This window comes from Vicugna pacos, unplaced genomic scaffold (assembly GCF_048564905.1).
Source record: "Vicugna pacos unplaced genomic scaffold, VicPac4 scaffold_19, whole genome shotgun sequence".
Lineage (NCBI taxonomy): Eukaryota > Metazoa > Chordata > Mammalia > Artiodactyla > Camelidae > Vicugna > Vicugna pacos.
Genome location: NW_027328740.1, coordinates 73,541,874 through 73,557,548, shown reverse-complemented (window position 1 = coordinate 73,557,548; position 15,675 = coordinate 73,541,874). Strand labels below are relative to the sequence as shown.

The following is a 15,675-nucleotide window of genomic DNA, read 5'->3' as shown; positions in this document are numbered from 1 at the left end:
CCGCCAATATGCCAAATGACAAAAGAAAATCAATTTATTTGTGTAAGTATATGCTTAAACCTTGAACTGGAAGAGAAAGATATCAGAAGTCTATATGGAACTTATTTCTACATTCCTGAAATCACACACACAAACGTTCACACAGACACAGACACAGACACATACCCCCTGGATTACTGGGAAATTCACAAGCTTAGGATTTCCATCTTCTAGAAGATAACTTTGTAGTTAGTTTAAAATACAAAACTGTCAGCTTTGGAAAGCCTTGATCACCTGCTAAACCATCCAAATATCAAAGAGACCCAATTAGCCTTCTCGGTAGAATGTAATTTCCCATGATGGCAAAACATACCCTAAAAAGTCCTTGATCTAAGTCTCGTGTTTATCACTAGCTATGATCGTTTTTAAGCACATTAACAGATTCAGAAACTTATGTCTCAACAGCATTTATTCTTATTGAAATAGTATACGTGTTCATTTGCCTATACAGAGACCAGGTCCCATGATGGAGTTTAAGAGCTATTTTGTGTATTGCAATATTTATTTTTAAGTGCAGAAAAGGAGGGTGGGTATTACTCAGTTGTAGAGCACCTGCATAGCATGCACAATGTCCTGGCTTCAGTCCCCAGTACCTCAAAAAAAAAATAAATAAAATAAGGGCATATTTAAAAATGAGTAAAGTTATAAAAAAATGCAGACTAAAAACCACTGCAATCTAGGAGACACAATTACAATAAAAAAAACAAGAGTTTCTATCAATTATTGGCTATTTGCCAATCGCAGAGACAACCAGAAATCACACCTGATAACCATCACGTGTGATTCTCAGCAACCCTACTAAGTAGACACGGATGGGAAACCAGGCTCTGCAGATGAGGAGACGGAGCTCAGAGGAGCCGGGGACGCTGACCGTCCTGCTTCCCGTGACACCACATCAGCCCAGGGCAAGCGCTGACGGAGCTGCAATGAGGGGACACCCAGCTGCATGGAACCTTGGGGCACTGGGGAGTCCCAGAAAACACTAAAAACTGTTCAGTGAAAAACCAGCTCAAATATAATACACTGTGCCACATTCTTTAAACAGGGAACATGAGTGAGACCTTTTTGATGCCTCCGTGTCCTTTCTGCCATCGTCAGTTACTTGCCCTCACAGCGTGACCAGTGATGAACTGGACCCCATATGAAGCGCACTCAGATGGCAGAGCATTTGAAGCTGTTTTATGAAGTTTGTAAGACTCTGTCTGTGCCTCACACAGGCGGTCATCCATCACTTCTCACCGGTGTGGATGTACCACCTGAAATCACTCCTTTCTGCTTTTTAAAATCCCTTCATCTACTCCAGACTTTTCAATAGCAAAGAAGCAGCTAAACCACAGACAGTGGACAGCTTTTCACCAAATTTCTTGAACAGCCCATCGGACTACCTGGAAGCCCTTTACTTTTATTAAACCCACTTCCAGGTACTTCATCATTTTCGGATTGGTGGACTTGGCCTCTGACTGAGCTACTCAGAGAGCTCCCAGCCTCACATCCGTGAGAGGACCCTGCTGTTGGGAGAAATCAGTGAGAAAGGCGTACATCCCCCAGTCATGTCTGCATGGCTAGAAGTGCCACAACGTGCTAAAAATTTATACCATCATAACCCCTGGGCTCCCATGGACTGGTTTCACATTAACCAAACTCATGAGACACTGATGCAAGAAAACCAGAAATTTAACTTATTAATGTAACAGAAGATGTGAAACTATGAACCAGACTGCAATATCAGAGTTCAACCATGAGTATATGTTCTCCTCCACGGCCCAAACACGGGCAGGCAGTCACATGGCAAGTGTGGACAGAAGCAGAGCAGGAAGGATTTCTAGATGAATTCAATGGACTAAATTTCTGTTATACCAACAGATCTGCTGCCTGGAAAACAATTAATTCTAATCACGGTGCACTCTTCGTGGACAGTTGCCGAGACACGACTGTGAGCACCTGTGTAACTCTCCTTTCCCTGTCCTTTCTGGGCTAATTGATGCACAGACGTACAGAAATCGAGGGATGCAGATACATCTAAACACCCAAAGCCCATTCTGGGAGCCACAATACCATACAGCCAGGGTTAAAATACTTGCTCTGCCACTTACTAGTTCTGTGACCTTGGTCAACTTACCCTCTGTGTGCCTCAATTTCCACACTGTGAAACTGGGATAACAATCAAACCTTCCTTACTCGCTTGTTGAGAAGATTGAAGGATTCATTTCTGTAAAACGCTCAGAAAAGAATGTAGCACATTTTGGGTGCTCAACAAATGTCAAATTAATATTACAGTGGTTTACAAGTCTCCTTCCTAATCATCTTCTGTGTTTCCTGGCTAGACTAATACCCAAAGGAAATTCTTATTTCTCCTTTTATAAACTCATGGGATGAACCCTTCTGTTCCATCCCACCACCTGTTTAAACTGATGGAAGGGATACCTCCTCCCCACTCCTCTGGGCCATGCAGAGTGCTACTCCCTTCACAGCCCTGACCCCTGGCCCACAGCTAGCCCTCCTCACATTAACAGATTGAGTTGTGATTCCGGGGAGACAAGCAGGGCATGTGAAACCCTTCCTTTCCCTCCAGTGTTGACTACCCTAGGGAAGCACCCTGGATGCTCAGCTCCATTGCAGAACAGCCCTGTGCATGATGGGGCTCATTCTCTCAAGGGAAGGCTTGCTGTGGCCCAGAGATACCTGGGACAGGGTGAGTCTCTACTTCTGGGACACAGTATCATGACACTCATTTATCCACAGCCCTGAAGTTCATGGAGAACGTGGCTTCATCAGTAACAAAGAAGACATTTATCGCCTGCCTACTCTTTTGTGTCATCTCTCAGTTGGCTGCTGGAGACAACATGTGTATAAGTATTGGTTCCCCTTAGGCCCCAACATATATGAAGTAACAAAAATTTCTGTGGCTTAACGTTGGTCCAGGGCGACTGTGTAACAGTTCTGACTCTGCTGATGCTAAATTATGGGTGTAGGAATTATGGAACGTCCTCAAATATCTTTCATCATAAAATCAGCTTTTCTTATTTTCTTGTTTCTTTGTAATTACCAAAGACTATAAAATGATGGCTGCACACAAAACAGCAGCTAAAGTTTATGAGCTCTCTTGACATACCCACTGTGGTAAACATGTTACATAATTACTAATTCTCACAATTCTACAAAGCAGATATGAGTGTCCCCTTCTCACAGACGAGGGGAAAACTCAGAACGAGCTGACTCAGGATCACATGGTTCAGTGTCAGCACGTGCAGGCAAACCCAAGTCAAGAAACTACACCCCATCATATATGTACCAAATCAACTCCCACCAATTAACACACAGCGGCGGGGTCAATACTCAGGGAACTCAACACACCTTTCAGCTTTATGGTGCTCCAGAGGCAGCTTCTAGCTGTTTTATAATATCCCGGCTCACTGGTTTCTAACACTAGAAGAAAAGCCCGATTTTGCCATTGTTTGCACAGCAAGTCTGAAATGTTCACAGCGAGATAAAAGAATAAAACTATGATATAAGCAGAAAAAATTTTCCAGGTAGAAAGACATAATGGACGTTGTGCTATTCTGAAGCATTAAGCAAAGGAATCAAAATAAAATCACATTGTTTAAGCCTTATTTTACAAACAGAAAAATTAAGACTGTAAAAAGTTGCAACAGCGCCACCTATGGCTAAAAAGACCTTCCAGGTTGCCGGGAAACATGCAACACAAAAATTGACTGTAAGATGAGAAACGAGAATCAGATAACTAGAAGCTTATGTAGCATATACTGCACTTTGCTTCGGGGGGATGGAGGGGTATTCAGTATTTAATCTGATATTGCTAATACTCCTAAATATAAACAAAAGACATAGGCTCATGGAAGCTCATCTTAGAAGAGGAAAGAATCCAGTCCAGCCACTTCATTTTACACGAGGGGAGACTGAGACCTGAGATCTGTCCTCCTGGCAATCAGCAGCAAAGCTCTCCTAGGTCTCATGTCTTGCACTGTAGTAAAAACCAACAGAACTGTACTAGGCCTATATTCATAAAAGTCACGTCTGTATTTTTCCAACAGTAGGTAATCTAAGTATCTTGCAAAATACTTCTCAAAGAGCCAGGAAATCATAGAAGGGTATTGAAATACAAAAACATTTATTTACATATTAAAACAGCATGAGCTTTATTCTCTCTATTAAAAAAGTGACATGTCAAATCAAAATTTTGAAATTTTAAAACCTGAAAAGAGTGCAGAAAAAAATCAAAATTTTCTTTAGTCACAAAAGAGAGAAGCTTATTCCCTGATAATAATCAATGTGGATTTTTCTAAACTTAATGGTTCTGGTCAGAATCCCGAGAAATTAAATGTCTGATGGATGGTTACACGGCAACATGAATTCTGAGCTTACATTCTGTGTAAATAATCTTCAAGGTCGTCTGCTTAAGGCAATTTAAGTAGTCCCTGTCTCACTAGAATGACACAGATTTCATTAAAGCTTCATACTGCACTTAAAAAAAACAATCCTAGTTACTTTAAGCCATATTAATGTATATCATATATACACATATTGAATATGCATCAGAAATAAGCTACCCTTTTTAGTATTCAGAGTTGATACTTCTAAACTATCAGTCACTGTGAAAGCACATTTTTATTAAGCACCTCTACGGTGCTTTGTATACAAGGCGTCCAGCTCTCACAGTCAGACAAGGTAAACCATATTACTCAAATTTCACAAATGACGAAATATACTTAAGCCATGTAAACAACTAAGATATTCATCATCAGGAAAGAAAAGAGTAAGGATTTTACTTACAATACTCACTGACAAAGTTTTCTTTCATACTAAGACTACATAAAACAAATTCAGTGTTTGGAAATTTTTCAGTAAATAAGCACCACTAGAAAAAACAAGTAACATCATTAGCAACAGTTGGACTTTCAAAGACCACTTCTCTCTTGCACAATAGTTATTTTAAATGTTTTGTTTTTAGTTCTCACAAAGCACTAAATTAAAAAACTATTTCCTTTACAGTCATTACCTGAGAATAAAACATTTGTGAAAATGTACAATTTTAATTTATGCCACTCTGCCTCTCATTCTCACTGGTGTCTCTCCTTTGAAGACCTCATCAGGCTGAGATAGCTAAAATCGGTCATTTATGGGCTCACAGGAGTTCGGGAAAACACTCAACGGGAAGCTGATTAGAGGAGCAATTGAGAATTCATCCTGTGCAGCCTGGATTCCAGCATCGAGCTAGCCACCGCCAGCTGCGTGTCATTTGGGGCAAGCTGACCCATCTCTCAATCCCTCAGCTACAAAAAAGGAGACACTGATACCTACAATCAAACACTTGCTATGAAGTAAAATATGAGCAAAGCATTTTAGCCTCAGTTAGGCGTCCACTCACAGCGAGTTTGGTCATTATGATGATGAGGTTGGCTGTTAACAAATTAAGCTCGACCAAACAGGAGAAATCACCTTAAAGGAGAAACATTTTAAGTCCATGAGTATTTCCTTTTGGGTGGACTGTAGAATATTCTATAGAATTTTTTTTAATAAACCAAATTTTGTCCATTAATTGTAGATTTACAGGTTCATGGACAAGTCTCCAGAAAAATAATTAGAGGCCTCTAACCTCTGAAAATTAAGATGTAAATTTAAAAAAAAAATCAGGGAAGAGATTATACCTCATTTGGGAGAGTATGTGCTTAGCATGCATGAGGCCCTCAATTCAGTCCCCAGTAACTCCATCTAAAAACTTTGTTTTTTAAGAAATAGAGAATTAAAGCAAAAGGATGGAGGAATACGGAAATTTTTAGAGACTCATCTCAGATTTAAGATAGGGAAGAAACCATCCAATTCTCAGAAGAAATCTTGAGGACTATGTAAACTGGATCTGAGATGTCTAGTCTTTTAACATTATTCATGAAATCATATTACCAAGTCTTAAAACTACCTGATAACCCACAGTGGTGATACTGATCATAACAGCTACCATCACGTATCGAGCTCCGGCTAGGACTGCTCTGTTCTGACATCTCTACCCCTAAGGCCTCACCAGGCGGAGAGCACTAAATTCGGTCATTTATGAGCATCTCGTGTAAGTCCTCCATTTGTGCTTCTCACTCTCCCCTCACCAGCTCCTCTGAGGGAAGCACTGTTATCATCTTCCCCACCCGCAGATAAGGCCACTGAGGCACAGACACTAAACCCGTTCCAGGCCACATTGGAATTAAAGGACGTCTGTATTTCTGCTGTTTTGCTTTTGACAAAGGAATCTGAGATATCAATTCAAAGCAGACTGTTAAATAATCAAGTCTGTCAGGTCTTCACCTCAAAGAGCAGATACTATAAATTCCTGATGTAGGATGAGGCTGCCGTCACAAACTGACTCAGCTTGAAATTAATATCCAAGATGAAGCAGCGGATACACGTAAATATTCACGATTGTCAAGTCTGCCCACGGGTCTGGGCCCTTCACTGCCTGAAAGGGGGTGAAATCCCCACCCGTGTCTGGGAGGGAAGCGCGGCTCTTCCCGGGCTCACCCAGGCTTCATAGGCTATTTACCCCCACAGACTAGCCTCAACGGTTAAAAGCTCTCAAGATTTTTACACCAGGCAAAACTGAAAGACATTTCTGTAGATGGAGCACTTTCTCAGGCTTAAATTTTTTTGCCTACACTCAGCCAGAGGGAGAAAAGAAACAGGACTCTACAAAGTCCTGACCCTCACCACTCACAGGAGTAGAATGACCACAGCAGAAGATGGCCCTTCACATTGCAGGATGTGAACAAAATAAAGATGCCCCAACAACAGGCACTCCCAGACACAGCGCTCAGCAGTCTTCTGCACAATCACAGTTGTGCAGCCCTCAACACCTTCTATTTCCAGAACACTTCATCAGCCCAAAAGAATCCCCCTATCACTAGCATTCACTCCGTAATCCCCCTCCACCCAGCCCCTTCCAACCATCACCTGCTCTCTGCCTCTGCATGTGCCTTTTCTGGGCTTTTCAGATCACTGAAATCAACAATATCTGGCCGTTTGTGTCTGCTTCCTTTCAATTAACATGCTGTTAGCAAGGCTTGTATATTTTGAAGTGGCATCAGCATCTCTTTATTTTTTATTTTTTTTGGAAACGTTAAAGATTATTAGAAGGTGGTAAGTACTATCAAAAAGAGTAGAGTGGAGCATAAGTGATTGTGTTTCAAAGGGAAAAGTGTGGGTTGAACAGTCAGGGTGGACTTCCCAAAACAGGTGGCATTTTTCATTTTCCTCTTTTTTTTTTTCTTTTTTATTCACTCTTACGTGTGAATAATGTTCCACTACATGGAGATACTACATTCTGTTCATCCATTCAGCAGCTATGTATGGACGAGGTCCAGAAGAATGAGTGTAAGGGGTGACTAGCATGGATGGCATTTAAGCAAAGGGCAAAATGTGTTTTCAAAAAAAAGCCAACAAACAGAGGCGCAAGGAAATTCAGTGCGTTTCTGAGCAAAGTGCTTGCTTGCTTCGGCAGGACTACCGTGCAGGGCTGGGGCGGATATTGGCAGGAATCACGGTGAGGGAGTCACCTGAGAAGACATCCCACTGCAAGCAGCTCAGCCAATCCTCCTCCCTCATCCTGTATTGTTAGAGCAATGTTTCTAGGTTACTCTTATTTCAATTAATAGCATTTAACTGCACGTCTGATCATCACCATCAGACCACATTACCTCCAAGTCACAGAAAATCATTCACTGACCGGAGCAGCACCAGGACATAATGGTGATGGATTAGGGAGTCCTGCAGCATTCCAGCCTGCAGGCACAAACCCCACATGTGCCCTGGTGATGTCCAGAAAATAAAATGCATGGAAATATCTCACTGCTGGAACACGACAGCTGCCCTCAAATTGCCCGAAAATCTTGCTGGCAAAGCACTACTCAACCTTCTCAGTACAAAAAAAAAAAAAAGCTAAGAAGGCAAATTTAGGCTCTTCCATTGAAAACCAGCAGCCACCACTGCCAGTATTTGAGCTGGAATGCTCCTGACTTTGAAAACCACTGCGCAGTTACTTTTCAAACGTGAAACTCATATATATATACCACGTAGATGATATTGCAGTAGGATTTTTCTTTTCAAAATTTCCAGTTGCAAAATTAGCACAAGAAAGTTTATGTTTAGGCTTTAAAAAAAATCAATTATCCTCCATTTTCTTAATTTTGAACTTATTATTATTTTATAAATGGAGCTATGGTGCGTATTTAAAACCTTTTGATTTCTGAAAACAAGACGTTTATGACCTCACTATTTCAGAGCAAACTTTAACGATTCTTTGAGAGGTGGGGCCTGGGGTGCTCACTAACAGCTCTTTAAATACTGACAAGGATGTGCTATTAAGTAATACAAAGGCTCTAAGTCCACATTAGCTCAGAAAGCAAAGAAACCACACCAAAGACTTCCTTAAATATTTTATATATTCCTATTCTTTTGAATATTAAAGCTCTTAAAACATATGATTTTTTTTGAAAAAGACAACAGCTGTAATAATTTTCCTCTCACCAAGAAAGCAATCTTTATCAGGAATAAAAACCCCTATGGAAATCGAAATGACAGGACGTTTCTAGCTAAGTGAATATCCAGATCTGAACACAAACCTAAATCCTACCAGATCTCACTCGAAGGAGCTCTACAAAGGCCTGGGCAACCCTGGAGATTAGCTCTTTTGTTCCAAATGTTGGCTGAGCTAAGATAATCACACTAGGCATGGAAAGAGAGAAGAGGAATGTCCCCCTGGCAGCCTCCATCAGTTTTCTTCCAGCCACAAGGTGCCTCTAGGGCAGCCCCGCTAACAAGTCCCCCATAAGAAAAGCCGGCATCCACACTGCCCCTGCCGTCCCCAAGTAGCCCCGAAGCCCATATCCCAGCCTGTGAATGGCCTTCAAATGATCCCCCAGTTGGTGGCACCCTCCACCTCTTCCCCGCTACACACACACACAAAGCCACGACAGCCTTCCCAAAGCACAAATTTGATTACATCAACCCCACTTCAAACAGTTCAGAGGCTCCCTGGTAGAGTTCTAGCCCCACCCCAGACCCTGCTCGCCCAGCCTCATCTCATTACATAGGTCCCCAGTGACCTCAGGAGCCCCCTGACCTGCTCCTACTTCCCACTTGCCTCCAGGTTCATTTTGACTGTTTCCCAAGGAAGCCTTCCCTCCCTCCAACCTCCACAATTTGTTCCTCTCTTCCTAGAACATTCTAGGCTAACTGACAACGCTAAGCTCTCAAGAAGCAAATACATTTTGCTTATTTATGTGGCTACACTCTCTCTCCCCTAGACTCACTGAAGTGCACGTGTTATGAATAAATGAATGACGGGTTGGATCTCAAAGGGACAGACATACCTGCTCTCACCCGTCCCGACCCTTTTGTCTGTAGTATATCAGAAGCAAAACCAGAAGTACCTTCCCTGAGGGTCACTTCTGTTGACACCCTTCACTGCCTACTGTGTCAGTTCTAGTAAAACTCAACTTCTTCCAAAGCCCTACACCCCGGACTCTCTCCAGTGTCCTCCCCAGCAGGGGCTCCCTCCACCCTGGACCACACAGGGCACTCTCCCCGGGTCCCCACGCCAAAAGCCTCCAGGCCTCTGCCCGGGCTGCACCTGCGACCTGAGCCACATTCTTGACTCCTTCTCTTGGCTGACTCTTACTCTGTCCTCACAACTGAATGTACAGCCCATTTCTTCCAGGAAGTTCTCTCTGATAATGTCCTTTAAGTCTTGTCTGGGCTCTATCTATAGCAGCAGTACATGGTGACCAACTGGGTGTTTGCCCGCTCCTTTGAGACCACGAACACTTGGGAACCACGTGGGAAGGAGTGAGAGATTACAAGATAGGTGGGGGAATCAAAAAGCAGAAATCACAGCCCAAGTCCCAAATTCAAGGATACTTTCTCAGAAAAAAGTATAAAATATTTCACACGTGTGCCATTTGGCTACTATTTTTGTGGCTTGTGGACAGCAAGAACTTGGTGTTCTAGCCCAAAACCCAGGTTACATGCAAAGAAATGTATATATTCTTATCCAAAGGAAACCAGAGCTGCTCAACAACAGTTTTCATTTAGAACTGAAAGGAAATTTGATAAAGGCAATCTCTCTCTCTCTCTTCTTTCTTTTCTGGAATCATATAATTTTAGAAGTATTTGCGTGACTAACAGACGGCTACAGCCCGTGATTCTGCACTGAAGTGTTTGAGGCTGAGGAAGCCTAGATTACATTCACTCTGTAAATGCAATCACACCAACACATTGATAGGTGCCGTGAGTGGTGGAGCTGATGTTCCAAAGCAGGCAACATTATTCTGTAAGAGAACTCTAAATAGAAAGTAAGAAATGCAATGTCCTGTACTCAATTTCATTTGCTATATGGGCCATTAACTGATAGTATATCTTGACTAATGAAACCCAAAAATAAATTGTCAACTTCGATTTTCTTCATCTGACCGTTTTATGCTAACATCGGATATTAAACTCTCACTCCATATGGAAAGCTCAGGCCTACGCTGCAGCACAGTTACATCCCGTGGAAGAAAGCCGACCAAGGGAGAACTGGAGAGTTTCCCTTCAGAAGCTGCAAAGTCTGGTTTTGCACCTGTACACCATTTGCAACCACGTCATCATCAAAGGAGTTAGACGTTACCTCTCTGGGACGAAAATCACTGCGTGCTTCAGAACCATCAAAGAATGCTGAGCTTTGTGAAACAGTCCAGAGGCGCTTAAATCATACTTTTTCTGAAAGGCTCCAAAACTGACCCACTTCACCATTCCAGGTATAACAGGGAAGTACTGGAAACAGTAGAGAGAACATGCCCTTGAATTCTGACAAGGCCCTGCTTGAATCCTGCTACAGCATTTACTAGTCGCTAAATGGACCAATTCTTTAACCCCTCTGAGAAGGCTTCCCAATCCCCAAAAGGGGGCTGCCACCGCCCACCTGGGAGGCATGGATGTGAATGAAACACGCAAGTAGGGCGGCCGACTGGTACCTGACACGGGGCCTGGCTAGTTTCCCTCCGCTGCCCTTCTCCCCCTTTAAACTTGCACTGTTCCCCCGGTAACGATCAAGCCCCCTGAACAGACTGCCCGTATCTTCTGTGTATCCCTGGATACATGCCTTACCCTTAGGAGGCCAGAAAAACAACTGCCTCCTCCCAAGTCACTAACAATGTTCTTAAGAGTCTGGGTATTTTTAACTCTATTTTTCAGGGAGACTATTCCAGAATTTTGCAAGCACCATTCTCCAGGTTGGCTCCCCTCCCAGTGCCCATCCCTTCTCACCTCAGATCCTCTGTCTGACTGCCTTCTGTTCATGGGAAAGCGAGTCCGGTAAGGTGGGGCTCCCTAGGCCTCCCTCCCTCCCTCACAGGTGATTGTGACTAACTTCTCCCCACTCCTCACTGCAACTCTAGCTTCTGAGGAGTCTACCCTCCCGTACCCTGCAGCCTCTGCACCTTCCCAAGACGCACACGTGGCCACGACCCTCCCTTCAGATTTCTTCCTGGCTGGCCCTGCCCAGCCCCTGGCCCCTTAAGGATAACTGGCATTGCTTTGAAAATGGCAAACGCCACTGACTGACACACCAGAGCTGTATGGTCTGGGCTTTCCTCCAACCAAGACACAGCCCTGCCCCCCTCAGTCTCAGTCTGCAGCTCTCGAGATGATCTAATTCACATGCAAGGCTGTGAACACCAGCTAAGAATGACGACTCCCAACGTGTATCTCTAGTCCGGCTCCTTCACCTGAGCCCCAGGCTCATCGACCCGAGTGCCTCTTTGAAGTCCTAATTTGGATGACAAATGGCATCTTAAAAATGCCTCATGTCCACCATTTACTCTGGAATTCCATTCCTGTCAGGTATCTCCCAGACTCCCCATTTTAGTAACAGCCCCAGCACCCACCGAGGTGTCTGAGGTCACATTCAATTTCCACTGTTCCCTCCCCCAGGCCCTGCCCTGGAATCAGTCCTGTTATCTCCATCAATAAGCCCATCTCAAGTGTAGTTCTGTAGGGACCATGGCCGGAAACACACAAGCTCACAGCATGGTGCACTAACAGTCCTCCGTAGGGTGCTCCCTGGATGGGGAGGCATCTCCTGCCGCTGGTCACCTCAGAAGGCAGTGGATTCTCACACAGGAGGCCCAGGAGAAGGGACTCAAGGTTCTCCCATGGTCTGAGCTTTGAAGGGCCCGAGGTCTGGGGGAGCTCCTAATTAGCAGACACACTTGCCAATGAGCAGATGAGGATGGGGGAACCCACGCAAGGCTGTTATCACTTCAACTCATGGGCTCTCAGGAGCCATGGGAAAGGCCTGTGTCCAGTGTACAGCCCAGCCATCACAGATCCCAGCCTGCATTTGCCAACCCGGACAGCCTAGACTCCATCTACTTGCGACACTTACTTCTGTTCTGTTCCCCACCCAGAATGTGATGGACTCATTCAGATATTCTGGCCTGTCTCAAGCGAGACAAATTCAGTGAAAAATGAAGTGTCCACATTTGGACCAGAGCATGAAAGGAGAAACAAGGCCTCATGGTCAGCATGATGGTGGTGGCCAAACAATTCCACCAGGTGAGATGAACCAGGGTAGGGTTGAGAATCCAAGGTCCTGGGTTGGACAAATCATCTTCCTTCATTGTTGACTGGGGTGTTGGGGACTGACTACCACAAACTAACGACACGTTAGGGGGCCCACGTGGTGGGCGTCAGCTGCAACAGAAACGGATTCAGCTCTTTACTGCCAACATGGGTTAAAAGTAAAGGCCGAGGCAGGAAGGTCTGCACGGCTGCTGAGGCAAACCACAGACCCAGCTCTGAATGCCCACTGGCTGGAGCAGAGAGGAAGCTACGGCCCTTTTAGCAGTCCCTTTGCCCAACAGATCCAGGTAAGCCAGCTACTTAGGAGAAGGCCATGTTGTCCTGATACTCAGAAAAACCAGCCTCGTAAAGGGAAAAAATAGTGGCATGGATTTTAGACCCAATTCTGCCCATTTATGAAGGCAAAGTAAAGTAAATGGCACGGGGAAGTTGAATGCAAAAAAAAAAAATTAAAGAACCAAACGGTGACCTCTTCCTCCAACAGCGTCCCCTGCAGCTGTCACCTCCGTGGCGGCCACATCCTCACCAGTGACCGCCGGCCAGGAAGCGACGTCACGCACGTCACACAGCGACAGCCAGGAACCGCGTGCTGAGCACGTTTGTGTAAAAGCAGGAATCGAGCAAAATGCTGCAGAGTTTGACCTTACAAGTTTAAATACTCCATGAAAAGAATCCCTGAGCAGCCGACTAAATCAATTCACATCTTACTTCTTCAAAACAATGAAACAAATTTAATAAGGGCGCATTTGTCATCAAATAAAAGGAGGACCAAACATGTTCCTCAAAAGCAAGGATTTCAACAGGTATCAAACACCAGTGGGTGATGAGCTAACAAAGCAAATATTCCAAAAAATTAGAAAATAAAAAATGACTAAGATAATAGATGGATCAAAACAGCTGTTAAGTTGTTGCTTTTTAAAGCGATGGAGACTGTACGGAGGGCAATCTGGCTATTTCCAATGCAGGGTGTGCACAGCCCACATTTTCAGAAGCAACAACATGCTCACTGGGCAGTACAAGTGAAAAAGGAGTAAAGAAAAAGGAAAAGAGGAACAAGAGAAAATTAGAATCACACAAGAACAAAAATAATTTTGACTGCATGTACAAGAATTTATGTGAGTGTGTGAGGCCAGGGACGCGGGGATGGTGAGGCCCAACCTCACCTCCTGCTCAAGGGAAAGCAGGGGCCTGAGGGGAGCGGCGCTGCCGGGGGACCACAACGTGTTCAGCTCCCCTAACCAAAATTCGACCTACAAGCGACTAGGCAGCTTTTGAGCTACAAATTATTGTCGCATTTCAGTCTGAACCGTTTTACTCACTTCCACCAAGAGTAGCAGGAGAGAATGAGGCTCTGCTCCTGCACCAAAGCATTGTTTAAAAAATTAATGACTGTGGAATAGTAAAAGAAACAATGGAGTAAAAGTGACTGGAGGAGAATGTGCTTGACCCGAGCTCACTGGCCGCGTTATCTCAATGACGTTCAGATGCTGGCTGAGCCCTTATGGTACCAGAATAGACAGACCCACAAGGAGGCAGGTTTAATGCGCTGAACCACTGTGGGCTAAGTACACATCCGGCTACTCCGCCAAGTCCCAAGGGCAGACTTCAAAAGGCAAAAACAAGCTGGCATCCTCTGGTGGGTCTGCAGACTCAGAGACAAGCATTTGTTGAGCAAAAATGTCACCAGTGCCTCCTATGACAAAAGAAGTGGCACTGGCGTGGGGGCTGGGGCAGGGCTCCAGGCTTCCACTGCTCACTCACCAGTCTGTCCAGGGGGAGAAGGTGGTCCCTGCTTAGGTTTCGCTGATGCACCTACTTGACTAATGTCTGGGGCCTCAGCAGGAGTTGACAGATGAGGTGAACGGAGCGAGACTCTGTGTAGCACGGTGCTGGGAGCTATGCCCTCAGCAGTGCCCAGGCTCCTAAACATGCCAGCTCATCTCCAAGAAGCAGATGGGGAGTGCGGGCATGTAGATCACAGGGCCCTGTGAGGACAAGTACAGATCATGGCCACGACATGCCTCTCCTCTTCCTTAAGCCATAGAGGTATTTCTGGGGAGGAACAGAAAATTCATCCAGAGCCTGCTAGGTGGGCTCTCGCAGGTGGGACTAGTGTCCCCTGTGCTTCTCACTCACAGGGCTGGTCTAGACATTCTTTTTATTAATTCCCTAGCATCTTCTCCTCCAACTTACCAACAACCAGAAAGTAGGATCTGATCTTAGGTAAGTTCAAGAATCACAGAGCACCACCTCCAAAGCGGGCCCGGTAGCACATGCCAGGTCTTCTGACCGCCACCTGTGGGACCACCATGAGCCCTCTCCAGACTCAAGGACCGAGGCCGTAGGCCGGGGGGACACAGCTTCCCTCACTCACCCCAGCAAAGGGGGACCACGTCTCGGCAAAGGCATCTCACCCTCTTCAGCCCGAGGGAAAACATGATAGATATACGGGGAAACAGAGCAGAAGGTGGGGGGTAGGCAGCCCAGAAGAGCTCATCTGTACTTCCGAGGCAAAGTGGGGCCATTGACTTAATCACAGGGACAAAGTGGGAATGAACATTTCCCTGCTCTGTCCCATACACCGTGATACGCCTTTCCCTGCATAAGGAGTTCATTAGGAAGTCCCTGGCGGTGTTTCTGATGTCCTAACTTGGCATGGTGGCTGTTGGGCAGGAAGAGACGGCCTGAGCTGAAAAGGTGCTGGGCCTGGGAGGCAGGTGACAGCGGCTCCAGCCGCAGCTCAACCAGCGCCTCGTTCTGCCTCTCGGGGCTCAGCATCTCATCTATAAGCAAAGGGATGAGCATGTACCAGGACAGGCTGCCCAACAGAAATGAAATGAGAGCCATGTAAAGAAAGTTTCCCAGTTGCCACGTTTAAAATTTGAAACAAAGAAACAAACCAACAAACAAAAAACAAATACTAGAATGTGATTTTAAGAACAGATCTTACTTAATCTACTGTATGTAAAATACTATTATTTTGACATGTAATCAATATAGGAAGTAGAGAGATAG

At 44.8% G+C, this 15,675-nt stretch overlaps 2 protein-coding genes across 2 annotated transcripts in view; both read right to left on the bottom strand.

Annotated features, from left to right (window-relative positions):
• LOC140693518 (uncharacterized) overlaps nt 1-14,645 on the bottom strand; it is a 67,916-nt gene extending 53,271 nt beyond the window's left edge. The window contains exon 1 of the mRNA XM_072957338.1: nt 14,422-14,645. The gene's annotated coding sequence lies outside the window, so the exon portion shown is untranslated. The remainder of the gene's footprint in view (nt 1-14,421) is intronic.
• The window catches only part of LOC140693522 (uncharacterized), a 38,187-nt gene that overhangs the window by 5,843 nt on the left and 16,669 nt on the right, over nt 1-15,675 (bottom strand). Inside the window, exon 7 of the mRNA XM_072957342.1 lies at nt 10,706-10,851. The gene's annotated coding sequence lies outside the window, so the exon portion shown is untranslated. The remainder of the gene's footprint in view (nt 1-10,705; nt 10,852-15,675) is intronic.